Source organism: Rhipicephalus sanguineus, chromosome 3 (assembly GCF_013339695.2).
Source record: "Rhipicephalus sanguineus isolate Rsan-2018 chromosome 3, BIME_Rsan_1.4, whole genome shotgun sequence".
Lineage (NCBI taxonomy): Eukaryota > Metazoa > Arthropoda > Arachnida > Ixodida > Ixodidae > Rhipicephalus > Rhipicephalus sanguineus.
In genome coordinates this window covers 178,766,320-178,793,166 of record NC_051178.1, presented here as the reverse complement: position 1 = coordinate 178,793,166, position 26,847 = coordinate 178,766,320, and positions in this window count along the sequence as shown.

Here is a 26,847-nt window from a genome sequence, read left to right as displayed (position 1 = left end):
GCAGAGGCACTTCTCCTCGATGAAGCTGTCGAGTACCACGCAATGTCCACAGTCGCACCTGAAACAGCAGCAAACAAGCCTTCAAAAATTTCACGTTGGGTTGCGTTCATAAGATAGTGCACGCAATACATAGCTGCTGGAGGCCCCTTTTTGCGTAAGGTGTCGTCGTTCGGGAGCTGCGCATGACAAGATAACAGGGATCTTTCTGTCGAGGTGGAGTCCGATTAAGATTTCTTTATCAAAAATTGATTCCTTGAGGGCCAGGCCCGTAGCCAGGGGGGGGGGGGGGGGCGGGGGGCAGCCCCCCCCCCTCAAAATTCTGATGGAGGGGGGTGTTTTACCGAAAAAAATAATAAAGATAGGTGTTTTTTCAAGGCTTTCACCAAGTGCCCCCCCCCCCCCAACAAAAAAATTCCTGGCTACGGGTCTGCTTGAGGCATAGCTTCCTTGAGGCGTGAATCGTAATAAATAAGTTCTATCCTGGTCCGGGTGAGTTGGTGTCGTTTCACGTAAAATACAGGTGTCTCAAGGCGCGCTTTTCACAATTGTCATCGAGTCCAATCGGAATCGATTTTTTTCATCGCGACCAGCTTATTTACCAGTTGCGGTCCCTATGGCGGCTCGAATGCGATCGGAAGTGCACCGTGTGGCAATACATTCAGCCCGGTTGGCGCATTCGTAGATACGACGGCGTAGACACCGCTGCGTACTGGGCTCAATGACATCGCCCTGATACTGCCTAAATAAGAAGTCGCAAGAGAGACTGCACAGCGCACGCGGACGGAACTGGGGCCCTAAAGGTAAACCCTCGCTTCGTCGCGTTGACGCACCATCCTACTTCCGAGGCACCTAACAGATGCACCATTTCTTTTTCCTGAACGGAAGAAATGCGTGGACAGTCAGTACGGGTGAGTCGCGAATGAAGCTCTTCACCGACGACGTCGCTTGGCTGACTGGCCGCCTCGCCTTCCGTCGACGAAAACGAGGCTTCGCTCTCCCACGCAGCGCTCTGAAACACCTGCCGCGTGAGCTCGAAGAAGCGTATCGCGCTCCACTTGGCTGAAGTCGCTGAAATGTAAAGCCATTTCCCTTGCGAGGTATTCGTTGCAAGGTTCACCCGGTTAGGCGTCTGCACCGCCATCCATCGCAGGCATGATCGCGGAAAACACGGAAGCAGCCATGAACCAGCGGCAGCGGCCGCTTACGCATGCGGTGACGTATCATGGCGCCCTCTGATTCGCTGAGAGCAATGAAATCAGTGATGACACAGCTTCAGCGCCAGATTTGAGGCGAGGGAAATTGAGGAAAAGATATTTGGTCTTTGATTGCGAATTTCTCAATAATAATAATATCTGGGGTTTAACGTCCCAAAACCACGCTATGATTACGAGAGACGCCGTAGTGGAGGGCTCCGGAAATTTCGACCTCCTGGGGTTCTTTAACGTGCACCTAAATCTAAGTACACGGGCCTCAAGCATTTTCGCCTCCATCGAAAATGCAGCCGCCGCGGCCGGGATTCGATCCCGCGACCTTCGGGTCAGCAGTCGAGCGCCATAACCACTAGACCACCGTGGCGGGGCGATTACGAATTTCTCCATTAATAAGTCATCTTTTTGCAGCGAACAAAAACCTGCACGCATTGTCGAATGTCCATCTTTCCTCCCGTACCAACTTCGTGTTGCTCTTTAGTGTCCCTTTAAAGGGTGCTCCCTTCCTTCAATAAACCAAACACAATTTTCTGGAAGCCTGTGACTTCTGACTAGTGTAGCCCCGCCACGGTGGTCTAGTGGTTATGGCGCTCGACTGCTGACCCGCAGGTCGCGGGATCGAATCCCGGCCGCGGCGGCTGCATTTTCGATGTAGGCGAAAATGTTTCAGGCCCGTGTACTTAGATTTAGGTGCATGTTAAAGATCCCCAGGTGGTCGAAATTTCCGGAGCCCTCCACTACAGCGTCTCTCATAATCATATCTTGGTTTTGGGACGTTAAACCCCAGATATTATTAATTATTATTAGCTGACTAGTGTACTTTGTCTGCGTAAACGGCACCGCCTGCTTTCGTCTGGTTAAACGTATCTGTCATCCTGAAGTGGTTTTTAACTGATTTACTAGTTCGAAATAATTGAGGTCTACACGTGAGTAAGGATATAATGGAAAAAGCTGCATTACACGCACACGTACAAAAGAACACACGTCTTCTTTTCTCAAGTTCAGTGTCACGTCTGTCAACGGTTCGCAGTCGCAGGTTCTTGAATAGACGGCCTTTCGTCTGGTGTTATTTGGTTTGCCCGTCTGGCCTTGGCGTTCTATCGTTTTATTACATACCCCCCCCCCCCCCCCCCCCACAAAAAAAAAGAGCTTTGATCGTGTTACTTCTGTCTCCAAAGGGTAGAGGAGTTGTACCGGACGTCGTAGAGTGATTCCAGCGGACAACTTTAGGGCACAAGAAGGCACTGCTCCGTCACGGCCTTTGAAAATTTCGACAACTCTTCCTGTTTTCCACATATGTTGCTTTGTATGGTCTTCATGTACAATCAAAATGTCGTCTAACGCAAGAGAATTGCCCTGCCTTGACGGCATTAGGTGCGCTGAGCGCCACTGCAGTAAGTATTCGCAATGCCCACAGACTGTCGCGCCGCCAAGCGGAATTCAGGAGCGTCCTCTCGAGGAGGGTTAGTAGACGACAAAATGGCAGCACTACGCAGTCGTTTCCTTGTTCGGCTGTGCTAGCCTCAGTGTTAGCGCGTTGGCAAGAAAGGAACACTATGACTTTGCATGTTCCCTGCATCAGTGAACAAACCGGGCCCTCCGTGACACGACAAATCTGATTCGTTCTTGCGAGACGCGAAGTTTTCGTGAAAATACGGGGCAACTCGCGCTTTCAATGCTCGCCCACAGCGTACACATACTATCAGCTTCGCGAGGCTTTCTGTAGCTACGTAGGTTACTTAAATGTTATCGTCTGACATATTCAGTTGAAGCTCACCCTGTTTTACTTGCATATAGCATTGGTCAGTGTTTCTTGTAGTGCATGAGTCCCATAACACTACGCGGGAGGTCGCGCGGGCTCGCGATGTGCTCTTGTATAACTAAGCGATCTCAAGTGGGCGATACACTAAAATAGGGCCTCTATCCTTTGTCAGCAAAGCGCTGTTACGAATCGTGCGAGCGACGTTTCAGTCATTCGAGGACGCGTCTGCTCGACGCCTTTCGTGGAGCGAACGCTTTCCACGCCGTCCTTCGCCAGTGTGTTGGGTTTCATTGCCACCGCTGCGCCGCTTGTTTTTGTACGTTTGTTGATAGGTGGCAGCACACTGCAAGCGATTTGTTTGTTGACCGGTCTGAGAGCAAGATCAGGCAAGATGCTGATGTTCTCCGCACCCAGAAGTCTCTCTAATTGTAAACGTGGTGACGAGGAGTGGTCGAAAGTAGTTCGGCGGAGGAAATTCTTCAGGTTGCTTTCAGCAGTGATGTTGAAAGAAACCATCTTGACGACGAGGATTTTTCACTGGACGTAGAAGACTGTGAAAACACCGAGAGTGGCAGCGACGATGAACGATCAGCTGCCGACTCACGAGGAGCGAGTTGCTCTTCACGTCCCCTCGTGCGTTAATGTTATTTCACGCTCGTAAGTCACTTTGATTGTATTTAAAGGGGCCCTGCAACACTTTTCGAGCATGCTCAAAAAGCGCTGCCGATCGGTAGTCGAGGCTCCCGAGAACACGCGAGCTAAATATTATAGCGATGCGCACGGCCTGGAATTTACAATAAATTCTCAAAGTCAGCTGAAAATCGCTCCCTCTTCTCTCGACAAATGATGTATTAGTCCGCAAAATATGACGCGATTGTCGGCAGTTCCACCATTGGCTGATGTTATAATCACGATAACACCCTCATTATTACTTTCGTTGTTAATTTTGAGTTCAATAAGTAGATAATATGCATGTTTATATTATGTTATCGCTTTAAAAACACCGAACAAACATTAATATTAGCACTTCCGGTCTCACCGACAGCTCGTCTGCTCGTAGTTGCGTGGTTCCGTTTTCTTCGCCATGCGCAGTGCCGAAAACGTGAATATTTCTGTGCTTTTGACCATCGCCGGTTGCCGTTGAGAGTGGCAGCCGTTTGAGTGTTGCCTCGTCAGCTGAGAACTGCATCGTCGGCACGTTCTCACGACCGACCGAGGCAGGGGCGCAGCGTGTCTCCGATAACAATGCTGGCGTCCGGTAATGGCGGCGCTTCGGGGTCGTCTGCCAGTGCCGTCTTACGAGGCGGTGTATCGGAGTATGGGCCGAAACCGATGTCAGCTGTCATTCGTACCAAACGAGCGCGCAGGTTTGCTTCCATGGTTGGCAGAGCGATGAAAACACTACGGCGTTCGAGGTGCACACCCAACATTACCAAACCGACGCGCAGTTTTCAAGCACGCGCGATACACAGTGCGATCGACTCCGCTCGACGAGAACGACGCAAGCCGACCGGAAGTGGCGGCACAGACGACGTGGTTGCGCCCAGACGTCAGAGAGAAAAAAATGAAGAAAAAAACTCCGCCGGCGCTCTTGGGCGGAGCCTCGCTCCTCTGCGCTCCCTCCGTCGACTCGCTGCCTAGCTATCCGCGCGCTCGCGGCGTTGAGTTGAGGGAGAAAGCTGCGGAACGTGATCTCTATAATTTGGTAACACCACTTAGACTTGACGGATTCGAAAAATTTTTGCGGCATATGACTCGTGAAGAGTCATACGTCAATAATGAGACTATTCCAATATAACTAAGAAAGGTGTTGCAGGGCCCCTTTAATGTATAATATCCTTGAGCGAGATCAAAATAAAAGCATAGTTTCTTTTGTGCACTGCATGTATCACAATTATTGTGGATATTATGGAGCGCCGCATGCCGCCAACACGCTCGAGCTCGACCAGCGAAGCGAAATGGTTAAACCTGCAACGTGCGAGTGAAGTGAATTGCACGCGGCTAGAGTCTCGGCATGGCTGTGACACAAGCGCTGCTGAATGGGATGTTAAGCCGAAGACGTAACTCCGCGTTCCGGACTGCGCAAGTAATAACGACGGCGTATTATGTTTGCAAACTATCACCACGTTAAACGTGCGGTCCCGTGCAGCAGCGATGGCGCTACTCGCTGGCGGCCTACTACTGCGGCAAACCGTCAGGCAGTCTCGGTACGTACTACCTCGGAGTGCCATTCAACTCATACATCAATTCTAGTTCATGCAGTTTTATGTAGCACGCACAGGATTTCGCAAAGCATCGTTATGCACGGTAACGGAGCTAAATTATAATTAACCTTTCACACCGCAGCAACTAATTAGGTGGCGAGTACTTAGCACTTTCCATGGTTTGGGAAAGTATTTTAGTCTCATATCCATTTCAGAACAGCTCATGACTTCATCCGGTGAAAGTGGCACGGGCCGTACGTCCGCGCGCCCTATCTGTTCCTATGCTAACAAACGGGTTGACCCTCCTCCTGGCGCCATCTTGAAAAGCACGGCGCGCCACCTATAGTTCGTGGGCATTGCGAATTCCCTTTGCCATTGGTTCCAAAAGGCGTTGACAAGTGATCGTCGGTACCTCCAGCGTCGGTTAATGCCAGCTACTCTAGAAGTGGGAGCAGCGCTTAACTTGGAGGCGGGTAAAGCTATTAGTCTCTTTCCTGTCAACAGATGGGATGATGTGAGCACTGACGCCTCACCTGGCTCCTCTAGGACATAGGCGAGTGGGCGCGAGTTGATCGTTGCTTCCACATCTGCCAAGACTGTAGTGAGCTCTTCAAAAGACAGGCTTTGACGGCCGAGAACGTTTCGCAGGGACTCCACCATTCGCTCCCACCAGCCTCCCCACCAAGCTACCTTTTCTATTAAGAACTTCCACATGATGCGCTGAGAGCTGCAGTAGTCTTGAAAGCGACGACTGCGAATAACTTTCCAGAGGCTTTGCACTTCCCTCGATGCCTTCTTAAAGGTCAAAGCGTTGTCGCTGTAAATAGTCTGCGGCAGACCCCTGCGTGCTATGAAGCGTGGAAGAGCCAGCAGAAAACATTCAGTTGCAAGGCTGGAAATTAAATCTTAAGTGCACTGATCTCGTTGTTGCGCAGGTGAACAAGGCGATGTAACTCTTTCCGCTTGTCGTTTTACTTTTGGTGAAAAGAGGGCCGGCGAAGTCGAAGCCCACAACTTGAAAAGGTTCGCACCGATTTACTCTGTCGCCGGTTTGAGTCGGTGCTTGGCACGCAAAGAGCATGGTGATATCACTTTCCTTATCAGCTGCCGACAGCACGGAATGCAATAACATTTGTGCAGTTCAGACATAGTGCTGAGAGCGCTTCCGTAAAGAGTTCGAAGATGAGCTGCAACTACTATAAGTCTGGGTACGACATGTTCTTTCGGAAGAAGGATTGGATGCTTGACGTCTTCGGATACCTTTGAAAATTGAAGACGACCTTTCACGCGCAACAGTCATTGTGCGTCAAGGAAAGGCTGAAAGCGTGCAATTGGTGAGTTCACTCTCCCCGAGAAACCGTTCCAATCTCTTGCTCATAGTCTTTACGAATCCAGTGGTTGCTGGCCTCTTGAATCTCGTCCGCTGTGAGATATGCTGGGTTACTCCCATTGTGACGTCGGCAGTTTCTTACAAACCTCAAGACCCACGCAGTCACTCCTATCAGGCGTATGTAACTGCTAAACTTTTCTGCTGGTAGCAAAGGGGTCAATTCTGTTGTTCCTGTAAGCAGCTGAGCTGCGTTCTTCCTCTTTTCGTTGTCCGCTTCATGGCTGTGACACGCATTATGAAATTCTTTAAGTGGCCAGAATTGAGAATTCTGTTGCAGCCAACTTGGGCCTTTCCACCAAAGTGTGTCATCTCTTAGGGACCCTGCACGCATCCCTCGTGTCAGGCAGTCAGCGGAGTTATCGGTGCCTGGGCAATGCCTCCAACTTTCTGGGCTGCTTAAACTCTGTATCTCAGTCACCCTATTTTCAACAAATGGCTTCCATTGCTTGGCCGTGCCCTTTTCTTCCACAAGACTTTTGTTGCGGCACACCCTCTTTGTAAGACTTTTCAGCCATTTCATAGCCATTTCTCAGTTATCTGCCAGGTCGCTACAAGTTTCTTTCCAAGGAAGTGACACCTCATAGCGTTCACATTTTCTTTCTACGCTGCCAAGAGCGTAATTGATGCTTTCGTGCCTTACGCTCTCTTCATTGGTGGCTTCAATGGTGTCCAGTTCCCAAAACTTTTGCAGTATAGTTTGCTCTTTGGCATCGCTTTCCAGACCAATCTTTAAAATGCAGACATTTGTCGCCATGATCAGAGAGCTGTTGAGACTGAACGGACCCTGGAACGTCCAACCAAACTTTGTGTCGACAGCTGTTAAACCTTTGTTGTCTGCATAGCGGCGGACTTGCCCGGATAGTAAGTTCCACAAATGATCCGCTACAATAAACAGTGCAATTCCTGGAACCGCTGGCATTCCTGGATAAATGAGCTGGTCAGCAATAAGTCTTCCATTATACTCGATTTCGTGCACGAAATCATGGTCAACTGGAACTGGTGCAACGTCTTTGCATATGAATGGAACTTCTGCGGCCTCAATGGTTATTTCACTGTTGCCGTATTGGTTCCGCAAGCACAGTTCAACGATTCGGAACGTCTCCCTTTTTCGCAGCCGTCAATCCGAAGGTGTTCAGGTGGAAGTCCTTGTGTCCCAAAACACGCAGGTTAAGCGTTTTAGAGACGTCTTCTCTAATTAATGTCCTTTGACTTCCGCCGTCTAGTACACCACGCATCTATCCGCATTTGTTACCACCAACGGCCCAAGTGTGGAAAATCTGCAGAGCGACTTCTTTGTTCGTTTCTTTTTCAGCGGCCGCGCGTACGTTAGTTGAGGTAACTTCTTTCACAGCTTCTTGCGGACGATCATACTTTGCTTTCACCCAGTCAGGGTTGCACACGGAAGATACATGGCGTTTGCCGCAGTGGATGCACTTTACGTTTCTTCTGCATTCTTTTGAGTGGTGCCCCCACGACGTACAACGAAAGCAGCGCCCGGCTCGTGCCGATTTTTTCGTCTTTTCTTAGCCGAACAGGACTGTGTCTCGTGTTTCGTCGACTTGCAGAAGAAACACCTCCTCGCCTGCGCCGGCTGCGTGTGAAGTACCGCGGCGCTTGGCGTATGGTTCTGTTTACTTTTTCCTCCACTCTGTTCAGCTTTGCTCTCCTTCGTGGCACGGACGCTTTCGGCGCATCTTTCTCTGCTTTCTGTCTCGACGAGAAGAAATTCTAAAATGTCGGTTAGCCTATTGCATACTCCTGACGCCCAAGATGCATCTGAATCGTGTGGCGACTGACTCGCCGACTTTGTCACGCTGTTGGCTCGGCGTAGTTCTTTGTGGAAATCCACAACCATTCCTTTGGGCATCTCCGAGAGGATCACGTCGCTTAACATTGCCGAATACGAGTCCCTACATTCCTCGAATGTGTGCTTGCACGTGATCGTGTAAGCGCCGTAGCCTGCGTGCGTCCTCTCGTGAAGCAACGCTGGGAAGAACGCTCAGTTTTGCCATATGTTCTTGCTGAATTCGTTCTTTGTCGCCGAATCGTCTCAGCAATATCTCTGTGGCGTCGTCGTAGCAAGCGATCTTAGGTACTGGAACTTCTCGGTCTTCAAGAGCCCTTCGTTCTCGTGCACTGCTTTACGGTAGCATTCCCAGAAGGCTTGCCATGCGGAAAGCTCACCGTTGAACGGTTCCAGGCGCAGCTTCGGTAGCTTGGCGCCATGATAGAGAGTCTGGTAGAGCAGCGGATGAGGTGTTGCTACGCTGGTTGAGGTGATGGCGCCCGCCTGCACCGACGCCATCTTTGCCTTGAGGAGGCCGATGGCTTGGTTGGCCCTGTCGTCGTACTGAATGTTTTCTGCGTACTCTCCCTCGAAGGCGTCCTCTGGCAGGCAGGCTTCTATATCTTCGTTGATCTTTCGAAGGTCGCCGTTGTTCACCTCCAGCCATTGCAGAATGGCACTGAGCTGTTCAACGCTTTCAAGCGCCGATGTTGCCTCGTTGATGATGACGCTGTTCGGGAGCGTCGCTTCACTTTGAGCTTCTCCATTGTCTTTGTCCGCGACCTTTAGGACCTGTCTACTTTACTACTTTCTTCCCGGGTTTCGGCACCTTTATGTTATCTATTTTTAACTGATTTACTAGTTCGAAATAATTGAGGTCTACACGTGAGTAAGGATATAATGAAAAAACTGCATTACACGCACACGTACAAAAGAACACACGTCTTCTTTTCTCAAGTTCAGTGTCCACCTGCCCCACCCAACCAATTTCTTTCCATGGGAAGAAGGGAGCTCTCCTGTCTGGGTTCGCGCTTCACGGTGCGTCTCGTCTGTCAACGGTTCCACGTTCGCAGTCGCAGGTTCTTGAAGAGACTCCATTTCGTTTGGTGTTATTTGGTTTTCCCGTCTGGCTTTGGTGTTCTGTCGTTTTATTACATGGCTCTCCAGGAGGTAAAGGCTGACGGTCTATTCCACAGCCCATGCAGGAGCACGTCTCAGCGACACGAATTTACGATGCCTCTCATTCTCTGCATCTTTCCTTGCTCCTATCCAAGCCGATGAAAAGCAATCAGATGAAAAAGTTCGGTGTAAGCCTAATCCCACATAAGCAACATTTTAACCATGAACCTACCCAGGGGCGTAGCCAGACTTTTTTCGGGGGGGTCTGACCTGCCTTTAGCTATGTTCTTGCGTGTGTTTGTATGGGTGCACGTATATATAAACATACAAAATGTAATAAATTCAGGGCGGTGGGGGATGAACACCCAAACCTCCTACTGGCTTCGCCACTGAACTTATCGCTTCAAATATTCGTTCTCTTCCGGTTCGGCCCAGACCATCTTGATTCTTCCACACGTAATGACCATAGTGAAAATCGGAAAAGAAAAGCGTGGCCCACAGTTTTGTTGCTCAAGGGTTGCGATCGAGAAGCTCTTCACCAACTCATCAGGCATGTCAGCCTCCAAGCATACGGCGAGCTTTCGTGGCCAGACGTCGGGACGAATTGACGATTTGAAAAAAAAAGAACTAATTACAAGCTTTCCTGCAAGCTTTCTTTCTAACTTTTTTTGAAACCAGAAACTTGTTCACAGACTGCTTTTTTCTATCAAAGTGCGTTACCTCTCCTCATTTTTTCTGTGTACGTATGGGTACTTTCCCAACGACATGTTCCCCGATCAGCGTGCGTGGGATGAGGGTTGATTATATGAAGTAATTTTTTTAAGGATTTCGAGGTATGGATATCTGCACTGAAAGGGGTGTCACGTGTGAACCCATTGATGCTCACCAAATTAACATTCGCGCTCCTAGTCGGCAGACAATGTCGCCTTCTCAGAAGTGCTTGCTGCAAACAGGTGCGCCGGACTTCGGTTCATTGCTCTTTCTAAACTTTATGAGCCATGTATAGTGATGTTTGTTATCCTTGAGGTAAAACCGTAACTGTGAAATTACACCCTGCTCCTTTGCATGCGTGGTGTATTCATTGTGAACACGGCACCAGAGCACCATGCCGCCGAAAACATCCCATCCATGCCATTCTTACTGTGAACTCAGATTTAGCAAGAGAGAAAATAGCGAAATTTAACTGAACGATATATGTACTGACGCCCCTTCAACTTTCTCGTAGTGATCACAAACGCAGTCCGGCCACGATTCGTCAAGAGCTATTCATCGTGGTATCCTCCTTACTCATTTTTATTTTGCTTCTGCCGGTGAGCGCGGAGGTAATGACGGCAGCCAGGTGTAGTTTGACCCCAGCGATGTCGACGTCGTTTATACGAGCGAGCTTCGCAGTGATTCTGCGTCGGATTTCACCATAGGTGGGCAAAAATCTTGGAACTCACTCAGACTCAATCAAGAAATATATTTTGCTCTGAGAGCTCACTCGGACGCAGACTCACCGAAATTTTCCTCAACCAGACTCACTCGGACTCAGACTCACTACACTTGTTCTCAACCGGACTCACTCGTAGTCAAACTCACCAACATATTGATCAGCCAGACTCACTCAGACTAATGGCGTGCCCTGAGTCTGAGTAAGCCTGAGTGAGTCGACTCATTAGTCCGCTGGCATAAAATTAGCTCTTCCGATCATGGTGTAAATGCTCTTTAACGCGAACATTTCACATAATCGGTGCTCTACGATACACCTCTTGATCTTTTATCTTCAAATACGAGTTATGAGTGATTGGGATTCACTAAGGATGTTTTTATGAAATGTGCGACTCACACGACATATTTCTATCAAGAACTTCCCGTGAAAGAGTTTGCAGGGGGGGGGGGGTCATGGCACCCCCGTAGCCCCCCTCCCCCAAACTCACACCTCTTATCAATAAACATTGAGGTGGAGCATGAACGCTAGTGCGTTGAGGCATGTGTGAATGCATTTGAGTATAAAAGCCGATATAAGGCTGATAGTTGTAGCGATAGGTGCTTAGATAAGATCATTGGTCGGCAATGAAAAGTGGAACTCACTCAGACTCACTCAATAAATATATTTTGCGCTTAGGGCTCACTCGGACTCACACTCACCAATATTTTCCTCAACCGGACTCACTCGGACTGAAACTCACCAACATATTTATAAGCCGTACTCACTCATGACTCAGACTCACGGCTCGATCTGAGTCTGAGTGAGTCGACTCATGAGTGAGTTTGCCGATCTATGGAATTCACACGTAGAAAACTATGGGGCTTCGATGGTTTTGATGGCATGGTACATTTCTTCTTACTGGCACCCTCCCACCTGCTCTTCGGATACGTGCCGCATTCCACGGGTGGATTGAGTGGTCCTTCATGGCCCTGCTCTCAGCAGGGCCATGAAGGACCAGGCGTGCAAGTGTGCGCTCTCAAAGGAAAACGCCATTAAAGGGACTGTCTACCGCTTGGAAAAAATTTTCTGATTGTGGTGAAAATGAGAAGATCGTTCGTCACATCGGCGACAACGAGCATGCTTTTGCCCCATAAAAAAAGGAAATACATTTTTAATTTGATGTTGAAAATTGTGAAAGAATGACCGCTAGCGTCACACAACAGCGATGTGTTCAATCTACTGTTAAGACAAGAAATCCTCGCAGGTAGCTCAATAACGCATGCTATCGGGCTAGTTGGTGTATAACTGGTTAGAAAATCGTTGGCGCAAAAGAAGAACGTGGACGAGGAAGTAACACGGACAAGCGCACACTAGCAACTGACCTTTATTAAATCGATGCCCCCTTCTGAAACCCTCACGCATGCGTACAACACACAGAACAAAAAAACTGCACACTGACCTATCATGACAACCTCTCAGATGGGAAGGCAAACTCGTTTTCAAAAAGCGACAAGGACGGGACGCTGATGCATTGGTCTCCAAAATGCTTAATGTACATCGCCTCCGCTAGTTCACGTGCCACCTTGTCTTTGCTTCTTCGCAAGATACTTGTGCTGTGCAGCAAAGGTTCACACGAGCACTCATTGCAATGATGCGGCAAATGCGATCCTGTGTCATTCCTCACTGACAGCGCATGCTCCCTTAGGCGATCATTGATACACCGGCCCGACTGGCCGATGTGCACCTTACCCCAACTGAGCGGAATCTTATAGACAACGCCTACTGAACACTTCAAAAAACATTTTGTGTGCTTCTTGACACACTCAGCACTTGGTGCGCCACTCGAACGAGCACAAATGCGTGAAAGCCTCCGAGGTGCCGAAAAGGCGTGCAAGTGTGCGCTTGTCCGTGTTACTTCTTCGTCCACGTTCTTGTTTTGCGCCAACGATTTTCTAACCTCGTAGGTAGACTCATTTTGCTTAAAAAGAAATATGCATAACTTGAAATTGTATTTTACGCACTTGAGGCAGCTTTCGGTTGCGTCAGAGAGTAATATTTTGCTTTTTTTTTCTCATGCATCCAAAAAGGCGCCTGGTGGCGCTGCTTGCGGCGCCGCCTTCCATTTCGTCTGCTTCAACTCATGCGCTATGCCATGCGGCCCTACGCGCTGGTCGTACTGTGCCGCTGTATTGTTGTTTGGATGTCTTACATGCGCTGCGCTATGAAGGCGTGCATTTATTGTCTCTGTTTGACGAATGAACTTGGCTTGGATTTCGGCAGCAGTGCTCAAATAAACGCATATATACTGCGATTACAGCAAAACAAGTGTTCTGTAATCGTATAATAAGGCTTCATTTAACCGCTAGCACTCTGAAAACGACTGTTACATTCATTGCATTAGGGTTCAGCGAAAATAAAGTAATCATACAGAAACCACATGTGCTTTCGGTTTTAATTTTTACCGGCACAACAATCGTCATCGCGTCCACCAACCAGTGCTGTGGGCATGTTTCACGCCAAAGGAAGAAGACCGAACGCAGATCTAAAATTCTGTTTTTAAAATTTCTACTCATTTTCCAGATAACCGCTGGAAGATTGAACACTTCAGGCGGTACGCTTTCTATTGCGGCGCAAAACAGAAAAGCGATAAAACACGGTAGTCAATCCCTGTAATAAAAGCACAAAATGAAATACGCGTGTACACAAACAGTATTCGGCAACTGGACGCCTCGCTTACCGTCGACGAAAACGAGGCTTCGCTTTTCGTCGGTTGCTGCCAGAAAGAGCTACCGCGAGAGCAAGGGGAACATTTCAGACTCACTGAAATGCAATCCTGCTTCCATGGCGAGATCTTCGCTGCGAGGCTCAAAGTCTGCAACCACATCCATCGCGGCAATCACGAAATCCGCGGCTATGCAGCGCTCATTTGCACACGTGGTGACGTATCATCGCGCCTTGTAATTTGCTGAGAGCAATGAAATTCGTGACATCGCTTCAGCACCAAATCTGGGGCGAGAGAAATCGAGTAAGAGATTCGGTCTTTGCTTACAAATATTTCCACTAATAAGTCATCTTTTCACACCCAACCAAAACTGCACGCATTCCTCAATGCCCCTGTTCATTTCAGTTCAACTTCATATTCCTCGTTAGAGTTCCTTTAAGGTCCCTAACTGGCTGTGAGTACCAGACCCCCAAGCGGGAAAGTTACACCAGAAAACATCTCTATGCACATGTTCACTAGCTCGGGAGAGAAGGCGGACAAAGAACATCGACTTCACTGTCGGCTTCAATGACGCGGTAAGCTACAACGATACTGCTTTTTTTTGCTAATACAGCTCAAGATTTCGCGTTTGATATTTCACGTAAACGTGTTATGGTGGCTTCGTGAGATGGCATATCAGTGTCATCTGGCCGATATAGACTCCGGGTGAGGCACAAAACACAAGAAAAAATGGCCGAGACAATGAAAGGGTTTTTGTGTTTTTTCAGATTTCCTAAAGCTGTTACCACGCTTAGGAAATCCGTGTATATAACTGCCTTTTGTAGTTTTGATTCTTTAATGTGTTTAGCGGCCGCAAGTATCGCGTAAGCTTCTGCTGTGAAGATACTTGAATTAGGGTGCAGAATACCGAAATCGGAAAAGGATGGACCAACGGCTGCGTAGGACACAAAAGTATTGGACTTTGACGCGCCTGTAAAGAATTCTGGACAAGTGTATTTGTGCTGTAGTTCGAGGAAGTATGTACGGATATGTGCAATAGGCGCGTGCTTCGTTACTTCCGCGAAAGATACATCGCAGTCTATAAGCTGCCACCGCCACGGCGGTAGTTGTGCAGCGGGAGCCATTAGTAAAGTGGATATTTGGGCAAGTTGGTAAATCTTCATCTTAACACAGCGCACACACACGAACGCAGAAGAATAAGGAAACGACGACACGAGCACTGACGTCACAGCGACGACACAGCGCTCGTGTCGTCGTTTCCTTATTCTTCTGTGTTCGTGTGTGTGCGCTGTGTTAAGATGAGCCATTAGACAGTGTTCGAAAAGTGGCACACCCGTTTCCTCAGCTAAGCCCCTCACGCGAAGTGAGTTGGGCTGTCTCACCGAAGGACGGTGGTCAAAAAGGGCAGAACTGGACAAACCATTATTGTGGGGTGTGAGGGGTGTTCCTTGTCAGCGTTCTCTTTTAGGAAATATACATAAGATAGGTACGATCTCTGGAGGTGTAACGACCACTCGTTCGAATCAATGTAAAGGCTGTCTATGGGGCCCTAGTACGAAAAGCACCTGCAGAAAGACGAATGCCCAAATGGTAGACTGGGTCAAGCATCTTCAAGGCGCTTGGTGTCGCAGAGTGATAGATTATCGCCCCGTAATCTAGGCGTGTGCGTATAAGGTTTTTATAAAGGTTCTGCAGACACTTCTTGTCACTACCCACGTAGTGCGTAACAACACTTTAAGAATATTCATAGTTTTTATGTACTTGTTTTTTTATGTACTTGATGTGTGATATAAACGTAAGTTTCGCGTCTAGAATTAGCCGTAGGAACTTGTGCTCCGTTTTTACCTACAGACGCTGACCATGTAGGTCAGTGTCTGGACCAGGATGAAGGCTTCTCTTTCTGGACAATAGGACGCAAGTGCTTTTTTGTGCATTCAGTGCAAACCCATTCTCGTCTGCCTTGTTCAAGCCCAGCTGAACCTGCCGCTTACACATTGAAAGGTTGCACGATTTAAAACCGACCCATACATCGTCAACATATGTGCAATAAAACATGTTACACGGAATGCACTGACGCAAGGAATTCATTATGATAACGAAAAGTGTGCAGCTGAGTACACCACCTTGCGGCACTCCTGTTTCTTGGACAAATGTTCTGGACAAGACATTGCCTACTCGAACACGAAATGTCCGATTGGACAAGTAGCTTTCAAATATGTTCAGCATCCTGCCTCGTACACCTAAATTTGAGAGGTCTCGCAGTATGCCAAAGCGCCATGTGGTGTCGTAGGCCTTGTCCATATCCACGAACACCGAAGTTGGTTGTGGACAAAAGCGTCGCGAATTTGTGCCTCGATACGTACAAGGTGGTCGGAGGTAGATCTGCCCTCTCGAAAACCGCACTGTTATGGGTCAAGTGATTTGTTTTCCTCCAGGAAATGTATGAGCCGCCGATTTATCATCTTTTCAAAGGCCTTGTAGAGACAACTTGTTAATGCTATAGGCCTGTAATTGGAAACTGAGGATGGGTCCTTACCTTGTTTTAGAATCGGAATTATAATGGCTTCTTTCAAGGCCGAGGGGATCTCGCCCTAAAACCAAACCGCATTATACAGGGAAAGGAGGGCTTTTTGGGTTTCAGAGGGCAGGTGTTTCAACATTTCATATACAACCTGGGGCGGATTTATTGCAGCAGTTTAGCCATGCCTGTACCTCAGCTAAGCAAGGTTCATTGTATCCCTCGTGTTTTGTGGATTTGCGCTCTAGTTTCTGTTTTTCGATTCTTGTTTCGTGTCGTTGGAAAGCCTCGAAATAGTTCGACGAGCTGGACACCTGTTCGAAGCGTGCGCCGAGGAAGTTCGCCTGGTCTTCCAAGGTGTCGCCTTGTGTGTTTACTAGAGGGAGTGAATGAACCCTACTAACCATGTTCCAAACTTTAGCCTCCTGTGCATAGGAATTGGTGCCCGATAAATACTTGTGCCAACTTTCCCTTCTAGCCTATCAGCACGTTCTCCTGCCTTGAGACTTTATGTTCTTAAAACTGTCAAGATTCTCGGCTGTCAGAGAGTCCCGAAGCAACCTCCATCCTTTGTTTTGCTTTTTGCGCGCATTTCGACACTGATTGTTCTACCATGGGACGCGTCGTTTGCCGGGCAGTCCACTTGTTTGTGGGATGCGTTTGGTGGCAGCATCAATCAAAAAAGCTGTAAAGTAGTGTACAGCTGCATCTATCCTTAAATCACACATGTCGGTCCAACGTAAGAGAGCAATTTTACGAAACTGTTCCCAATCGGCTTTGTCAATGTGCAATTTGGGAACTTGTGGGGGAAATAGTGCTCAGAACTATAGGAAAGTGGTCACTTCCGTAAGTATTATTAACGACTCCATTTCAGTAAGGGTAGAAGCGATGGGGATGTAATGCTGAGATCTATGGACGAGTAGGTATTGTTAGCGAGGCTATAATATAATAATAATAAGAGATGAGGAATTGTTCAATTAGACGACCTCGCGCATCGCACCGAGAATCGTCCCATAGACTGCTATGTGCATTGAAGTCCCCAAGGACCAAATAAGGTTCTGGTAGTTCATCTATTAAGGACTGGAATTCATGTTTATTGAGTGGGTGATGCGGAGGTATATAAAGAGAGCAAATGGTGATGGGTTTGTTCAAAAGAACTGCTCGAACAGCCACTGCCTCAAGGGACGTTTGGAGTGGTAAGTATGTACATGCTATTCCTTGATTAACTACAACGGCTACACCACCGGACGAGGCCATGGCATCGTCCCGGTCCTTTCGGAAGATAATGTAACTGCGCAGAAAGTTGGTGTGTTTTTGTACACACAGCACTTTTGGTGAGTGTTTGTGTAAAAGTTCTTGGACATCGTCGAGATTTCTAAGGAGTCCTCTGACGTTCCATTGTATAATTTGTGCTTCCATGTAAGTAAAGTGGCGCTGTGTGTACGAAAGGAAGTGGCTGTTGTTTTAGCGGTATGCTGGAGCTCAAGTAACAGGGCCGTCGTCGGGCCCCCTTATCGGTTTTTTTCGTTTTCTTTGCGCGCTCCAGGGAGCTACGCCGATCTTTCGGCACCAGGGGTGCCGATGTCATGTCCATTGCCTCTTGCGAAGCACTGGATGCCTGCATGCGCGAGCTGGCAGTTCGGGTTTCGGGCCTCGCCTAGTGAGACAAGGCCTTGAGACCCGACGACCCTGAGGTCGTCGGTCCCTGTTCGCGAGTTGGCGGAGTAGTCTGAACTACTGCCGCCTTGGGGGCAGGCACCACAGTCGACGGCGCGCTCTGCGCAGGCCGAAGGAGTGGCGGGGGCAGGTGCGACGTTGCCCCCCGGCGCGCCGCAGCAGCGTAGGGCGCAGTGTGAAAAGGCGAGCACCTTTTACGGGCTTCCTTAAATGAAATGTTTTCTTTTACTTTGAGAGCGATAATGTCATTTTCCAGTTCGGACAGTACCGCGAGTAGGCTGCGTGGTCCCCGTCACAATTGACGCAGTGAAGTGTGTTCGTACAGTTATCGGAGGGGTGGCCTTGTACGCCACATCTTGCGCAGGTTTGCTGACCACGGCAGTTCTGCGAACCGTGGCCGAATCGCTGGCATTTGAAACATCGCCTTGGATTTGATATGTACGGACGGACGGCTAGTTTGATGTACCCGGTTTCAATGGCTTGTGGTAGAATGCTTGATGCAAAAGTTAGTACCAGATGTTTGGTGGGAATTTCTTTGTTATCACGTCTGATGGTAATACGTTTTACACTGGTCACGTTTTGATCTTTCCATCCATCTAATAGTTCATCTTCGGACATCGCGGACAGTTCGTGTTTCTGACACAACTCCGCGTGAGCTGTTCATTGATCTATGTTGGGAGACAGATATTGGAGTGCTGCCAAATGTGACAAGACTGCCAAGTTTTTCATGCTGTTGTCTTTCGGGAAGTTCCATCAGAAGGTCTCCGCTGGCCATTTTGGATAACCCGGTCCTAAGACTTCAGTCAATGAATGCGCTACAACAATCGGGGAAACTGATCTTGCTTGCTTTTCTGAATTTTCACTCTGGATGACATGGAATTTCAGATAGGTTGTTCCAGGTTGGCAAAGGAGGTTAGCTCGTTGGTGCATACCCCCTTTAGAGGATAACGATCGAGTAGACGTGAAAATGCAGGTGTTTCCATAGTAAGTTCGTGTATTTCGGCAGCAGTGGCGGCCACCCACCATGGAGCCCAACTAGGGGACGCTGCAGCACTTAACATGTAAGGCTGCAGACGCCAGCCGTACAATGCCGCTATAACCTAATATTACATGTCCAAGAGAGGACACATATACACGGTTAACCCGAGCCGCCTACGAAAATAGGGAAGTAACAGAAGAGATTAGAAGACAGGACGGAAGAGAAAGAAGACAGGAAAGAAGAAGATCGGAAAGGGGGATAGGAAAAGGCGACTGCCGATTTTCCCTGGGTGGGTCAGCCTAAAGCCCCTCCATCGCGTCTGCTGCCGCTTTTTTAAGTACCGCCATCTATTGTTTCGACGATGACGCCCACTTCCGGTTCCGGAGCTTCCGAAAGGAAGTTCTTGAGCCATTTCCTTCCGCTTTTTCCTTCCATCTTGTTTCTCCGCACGCATGTGCTGGCATGTGCACACGCGAGAAAGCAAATATTTCCTTCTCCGTTTCGCAAGTGTCGTTGTTTTGAGGTTCGTTGTAAACTGCCTGCCACCGAGTGAGTTTACGCTCGGTGTTTCTGCGTCGCAAGGGCATGGGCGGGCATGGGGCGGGGGCATCAACCGGAAAAGCAGCAGAAACATCATGGCGGCACTTCGGCTTCCGCTACGCGGGAGCCGGTGTAAATAGAGAGAGGGAGGACGAGTTGGCGCTACTTAACCTAGCCGGCGGAAAACGCATGCAGGGGCTTTAGGTCAGCCCAGGGGTGCCATCTACGTGAAGCCGGGGCCGAAGGGGTGTGTTGCCTCTGCCTGGGGGCCTTAAAGGTCCAAGCACCCGGCGTCGGCTCAACCCCCAGGATCCCCTTTTTTCCTGGACACGGCAAAGCCACGCACGGCAAGGCGTGGGAGGGGTCGAAACCCCCCGTTAGCTCGGGAAAATAATTTCAATCGGCGGTCGCGTCATATTGGTAATCGTAAACCTTGTCCTCATTCGAGATAAACTTCCCCACAAAGCAGTTGTCTTGTTAAGGTAATGCACACACACACACACACACACATATATATATATATATATATATATATATATATATATATATATATATATATATATATATATATATATATATATATATATACTGGGTGCCCCAGCTATCTTTAGCCAAGGGTTAAAAAATATAACGTTAGAGGCAGGCGAGTGAAATCAGTTGCAAATTGCTGACAGTCACCTTGCGCACTACAAACAATTTTTGTTTTGTAATTCATTAATTTGTTAAGTAGGATTATTTAACTAAATTCCTAAATATTGACTTTCGGCAAGAAATGCGACTTGCAAAGTTCGAGAGCGTCTTCAGAAACCCCCACTGCATTACTTGCGATAAAGAAAGTCTCACGTATCATTTTTTCCAAGCTGCAAAGAAAGCCCGCGAAATACAAAAAGAACCACGTGTCTAGCACATTTGGGCGGCAGTAACGTGCTGCTCTCAGCCGTGGTTTGAGCGAATGAAATTAGCTGCGGCCGCGACTCGCCGGCTCCATTGCAGCGGTAGGCCGATAAGTTGGCGGTGGTATATATATATATATATATATATATATATATATATATATATATATATATATATATATATATATATATATATATATATATATATATATATATATATATATATATATATATATATATATATATATTGTGTGTGTGTCCACACACAGACACGATGCGACATCAACCCACAGACGTCGTCGCCCCAAAACATCAGATATACTTCCGGAGCCCCTGCACGCACATACATACACACGCGCATACAAACACGTTGGGGCGTTCCCGAAAACACGGACTGAACCCCAGGCCTCTCAGGATGTTTACGTCCATTTCCTCAATCCAAGCTTCGGCAAAAAGAATTCTGTTGACGATCCTCACGGGCCCACCGCGCAAACACCGGGATCGGGTGACAGCTTCTCTCGTGCACGGTCACTGCAGCGTTGAGGCGCCGAGCGCACCCCCCAGTTTTATGGCATGGGGGGAGGGCAGCGGAGCGCCTTTCGGCGGCTCCATTCATGCGATCCTGCTGCAACCCCTGAGCCGGGCTGGGCCTGACATTCAGTTAGCCTCCGCGGCTCCCGGGCTCATGTCGCGTTCTCCGTGGATGACCGCCTGCGGCGTTCCAGGAAGAAGAAGCGGCGACTGCGGAGAATTGTGCGGGAGACACCGGGTTGGAGACGTCGAAACCCGACTTGGACATCGGGTCGTCAGGCACCGGAAACTGGAGCGATGGGGGCGGCCAGAGGCTTTTCAGCGCAGCGCTCGAAACACTACGCGTCGGTCATTAGAGACGGCACGCTTTGTCCGAGCGTTGAGATTCCTGGTCGCCCATAATTCACGCGTCATCGGACAACTCGCCCGTTTCACTCTCTCAAGTTGGAGCTTCCACATTTTTGCTCGCTCTACTTTGCTGGAGAGAGGGTTTTCCACCGGTGTAGGCTACGGGGGCAGTCTTGGAAGCTGACACGCACTGGCCGACAGGAAAATACGTCGCATCAACAGTGGCAGTTGGTTAGAGGCCACGGAAGGGCGGAGTCGCAACCCAAGAAAAGCGGCCGCGGGACCACGATCGAGGACGGAATAGGATAGAGGAGATCGGCAGGATGGATGGTGTAGCGAAACGTCGGGGTTGTTAAAAGTTAAGAGCATCAGAAGACCAGGAGACGAAGAAGTGTGGGAGCAAGTCCGCACAGGCAAGCGACGGGCAGTCAACACGATGATTCCGGAGAGCACTCATTGGGGGGTTTATTTATCTAACACAACTTATATTTACAAGATACACTGGGCAATGAATACAAGACATAGAAAGTGATGGCATACCCCGTCGGCTTGCATGACTGTTCCTGGTGGTGCGATGCTGCTGGGCCCCGAGTCCGCTCTGCCCAAAATGGGCCCGAGTCGCTGCTTAAATTGAGTTTTGCAGCATCCACGGGTACGCGAACCACGGGGTTTTCCACCAATTGGCAATCGGCTTCTTAGGACCAACCAGGCAAGCCGAAGGTAACCAATCCCCACGCGAGTTTACGTGGTCGCGTGAATCCTGCTTCGGAACAAAACTGGTGCACTTTCTGAAAACGGCACATTCCAGCAAGCAGCAACGACGCGCACACACGTGGTCGGGTTTCGGTCGCCGGTCGTCCAGCAGCCCCCTGCTGGGCGCTCGCTCGTTCGGGCATGGGGCGCGACTGGAACGACCGGATGTAGCTCCCCTCCGTCGGCTCAAATTCTCCTCCGAGGGTGCCTCTCAAAAGAGCAGTCGAAAAAGAACGTCTCTAACTACATTTGAAAAGAAAAACCTTCTGCTTAACTCTGCCTTTCGCGACAATGGACTGAGAGAGATGATGCGAAAACTAGAAGCAGCGCGAAAAAAACGACGACAAAAATAGGAACACACACAACAGGACTAGCGCTGATGCAGAATTCGACACAGCCGGCGAAGACAGGATAGAGCCCATTGTAGAAGAAATCTGTGTTAGCAACAACTTGTAGGTTTGGGCGAGTCGGTTGTGTTCCTATTTTTGTCGTCGTTTTTTTCGCGCTGCTTCTAGTTTTCGCATCATGAACCGACTCGCCCAAACCTACAAGTTGTTGCGAGAGAGATGAGATCGAGATGGGAGACGATGAGATGAGGATCGAGGCAGAGCATGGAATGATATAGAAAGAAGGGACGATGAGATATGATGACTGAGATGGGGACGCCTGATGAGGGGGATGATGGAGACGATGAGGACGAAAGAGATCGTGAGAGTCACGAGTAGCTAGAAGAATTGGACAGTGACCCCAGGATTAAACCCCGAGCCCCGACTCGCACAGCCAGTTCCAAGGCCTCCAACAACATGGACCTTTCGTGAGACGAAGTTCACCTCCTTTATTTAAACGAGCTTTGCGGGAAAGGAGGCGCCGCGTTGGGACATTGCACAGTTTGACTAATTATGATCTTCACCCTCTCGTGCTAATCGCGTTGTTTTATTGTTATTGATATCCTCCTTCTGTATTCTGCATTTTTCGTCGCGAGTGTTGTATTTTTTTATGATTTTGTGTAGCGTGTATCGGGTGCGGAGAGCATGTGCCTATGTCACTTATGAGTAATATTAAAAAATTTGTTAGTAAACAAGAGAAGCTCGTTACCTCTCTTCCCTCCCGGCCCCAGCACGAATCCTTGAGAGAAGTTGTTGAGATGCGTAGCCAAGATAGTGGCGACTTGAGCGTTGGTCGAGTAAAGGGATTTAGTGGCCTCCCCTCTTTGGTGGTCGATAGCAAGGGGGGTCGTCTCAACGCACGTACAGTCGCGCTCAATATGACTTGCAACACGGGAGCGCGTGGCCTCACGAGTTTAATGATTGCGCACGGCTTCAACTTGCTTCATTTCTGTAACTCAATATTATTTTCTTATTTGGGAACATCCCCCAGTGAGAGAACAGCGTTTAGTTGTAGAAATAAGGGCTAGTGGAAAGAATGCAAAATCTTTAAACTCGTGAGGCCACACGCTCCCGTGTTGCAAGTCATATTGAGTGTGACTGTACATACATACACACGATACAAACACTCACCTACATACAAACACAGGCGATACACGCACTCACATTACACACGCGGATACACACGCGATACGGACACGCACATACATACACATGCGCATACACAGCGTTACAGACACGCATTTGCATACAAACACGCGCATACACAAGCGATACAGACACGCACATGCATGCACATGCGCGCGCACGCGCGATACAGAACGCAGGCACGCACATATATACCACTCCCCTATACAGAGTAGCATGTAGGTGGCTTTATATACGCCGGCAGAATTCTGTTTCATTAAAGAGCTTTCTTTCTCTCTCTCTCTCTCTCTCTCTCTCTCTCGCACGCACATACATACACACGCGATACAGACACGCACATATATACATACACACGCGCACGCACGCACGTACATACGTACGCACACGATACAGACAGGCACGCACATACATGCACACGCGCATACACACGCGATACAGGCACGCACGCACGCACAGGCGCACACATGCACTCACACATATACATGCGCGCACACACAGGCGCGAAGACACATGCACAAACGCACGTACGCACACACAGGAGCACACATGCACTCACACAAGCAAACACGTGCGCACACGCACATACAAATGCAGGCGTACACATGCACACATACAAACACGCATGCACCAGCACACACCCGTCCACACACGCCTCGAAGGTTCATGGCGCGCGTGAGCAAAAAATGGAGGGACCTCAACTGAAAGCGCGCGAAGTTTCCTTGCGCTCGCTTCTCGTGACGTCAGGGTCACCTACCTGGGAGGTATCGCGCGTCGCAGCCAGAGAGGGTGAAAAAAGAGGTTGACGGCGCGGCGAGGGTGTGGCGGCGTGGATAAAAGAGCGCCGCTACTTTCCACCATCAAGGGGTTTTACAGAAGGTTAGTGTGCCTAGAGTGCCTCGATGTCCTTCTCGCCCACCGCTCCGTAGGGAGTGGAGACAACCGCGTCGTCTGCTACGGCGTCCGCCATTTTTACGCCGGCTCCGATCTAGGGGCGCATTGACGGCGCACGTGTGAGTTGTTTGTAGGCGGTGCGGAGGCATTAGCGTAGACTATAATACTACGGAAATGCATTATTGTGTTATCATGGTTTATTAAGTATTATTTTTGATAGTTTAGTCTAACAGCGCTGAGAAATTCGCCGCTTCACGCGATGATATGCTGCTGCCTGAAACCACCTTTGACCGCTTGTTGGCGGGATAGCTTATTCACTTTAAAACGAAAACGGCGTCGTTTGACACCGGTTGATCTTGCTCTGCGGGTGTAAAATAACGCGTTGCTCAGGCTTTAGTGTAGAGCAATGGATGATCGAAGGTCCGAATAACGATATTACTTGGCATTCCCGCTCTTCACGAAGATTTGCGCGGCGAAGCTGTGTTGGTTCAAAACAATCACTATGCAGCAACGATGACAAAGTTACTTGAGGAAATGTCGACAGTAAAGGTAACCAATTATTAAATAACCTATGTGAATAATAATAATAACCTTGTGAATAATCTATTATCATTTAATTGTCACACTCGATTGGCAGAACTCCTGAGGCAAAAGAAATACGCTAACAAAATGACAATTTCATGAATTTCAACACGTAAAATAGCAATATCCCTCTGCGGCTCTACTTGACAAGTGAAAAAAAAGTATATGTCTCACAAAGAGAAACGGATATGTCTCAGTTGTGCCTAATACAGCAACACACGATTTCAAAGTTCACTGCAGCCTCAGCCTCGCGCAGTTTGAAATTAGCAGCTTTTCTACAGCTTCTTCGTGTTGCTAACAGCATCCTGCCAACTTCGGCCGCGGAACCTTGTTTAGGTATGCAGTCACAACCTTAAGGAGTGATTTCATCAAAAATACGCTCTCGGTCCAACCGGTAACAGATTACTATAACTAGAGAAGACAGCGCGCAGCATGCCGTTCCAGTCTCTTGGCGTACGAAAAGAAGCAGCTTCGGTAGAATTCCACGCCACGTGCAAGTTTGCGTGCGCTGAGTACCGAATTAGGACTCCAAGCACTATTTCTAAAACTGGTACAGACACGCGCAGAAAGAAGTACGTTTGTTTAAAAGGGGTAGTGTACAAGATACCCCTGCCTTGCAGTCTGTCCTACGTAGGGCAGACAGGTAGATGTCTGAACATCCGACTGCAGGAACACAGCAACAAAGTGAGGAAAGGGAGAGAGTTCTTTCTTGGTGTGCAATGCGCACAATGTGGCTCTCTTCTGTTCTTTGAAAAGACGGCTATACTAGCAAAGCATCCTAACGAGAATACGAGACTCATCATAGAAGCTGCAGCAGTCGCTGAAGGTGGCTCTGTTAGTAAGCCTTCGAGCTTTAACTGACAAGGAACTTGCTTTCTTGCACCCACACATGCGCTCTTGTTCTCCTTGACAGGGCTGTTCCTGCTTTGTTATTTTAGAGTGCTTGCTCATGTTGGCTTCGTGTTTCGGAGGGCATTTATCGCATGCGGTTTTTATCGCATGTGTCGTCGTCCCCCCCACCCCATAAATTGTTTGTTCTTCACAGTCAAATTTTAGTCGGAAGTCAGCGCTCGTCTTCGTTGCTCTCTGTCTCGTGTCTTCCCTTGCGCTGTAATCACAATGTGAAATGGAATACCAACTAGCCTGTACTCAGACCTTGCTTTACAATGGGATTTGTTTTCTGAATGATTTGCACTCACAGCTAAGAGTTAGCGTAACTTGTAAATTACTTCGTACGGCGCTGTTTCTCCTCAAGAAACATTCTCCTGAACGCTATGTGTAAGGGAAAATCTTTCAATCACCACGCTCGTGCTACAAAAATATTGCAGAATAAATATTTTGAGGGAATCGCGTAATACTCACAATGCACACGGATGAGGTGTTTGTAGGCTGCCAATTGTCGCGCTTGATCTTAGCCACCCATAGTTCTCCTTTTGGGCCCCTCGGAAAGTTGAACAGTCGCTAACCATTGCTCCAGTGGTTTGAGCACAGTGGCACACAGCCAGTGGCTTAGGCAGAAATTTTTTCGGGGGGGGGGGGGGGGCACAGGCCCGGTGTGCCCCCCCCCCCTGGCTACGCCACTGCACAAAGCAGCCGGGCATCTTACGTGAAAGAGCTCAAAGAGCGCCGTAGTTCCACCCGCATCAAATTCCTGCCGAGTACCGCCACGTTGTAGCCACGCCTTGACACGCACGCTCGGCGTGAAAATGATGGACAATGCTATGAAAACCGGTTTAGGCGACAGGAGCTTAGTCAAAGGATGTCTCCACCACGGCCGCTCGTGTCTCCACTCTCTACGAAGGGGCGGGCGAGGAGGACATCGAAGCACTGCGCCCCCCCCCCCCCCCCCCTTAGGGTGTTGCCATTCTTTGAAGGGGCTGAAGAATGCCCCTTTGAAGGGGCATTCTTTGAAGGGGCGATCGCGGCAAGCCGCCCCGCGCCACTGGAAGGCCACGGTCTATGCCGGGAGCGACTAAAAAGCCACGAAAACATGCCCGCGTT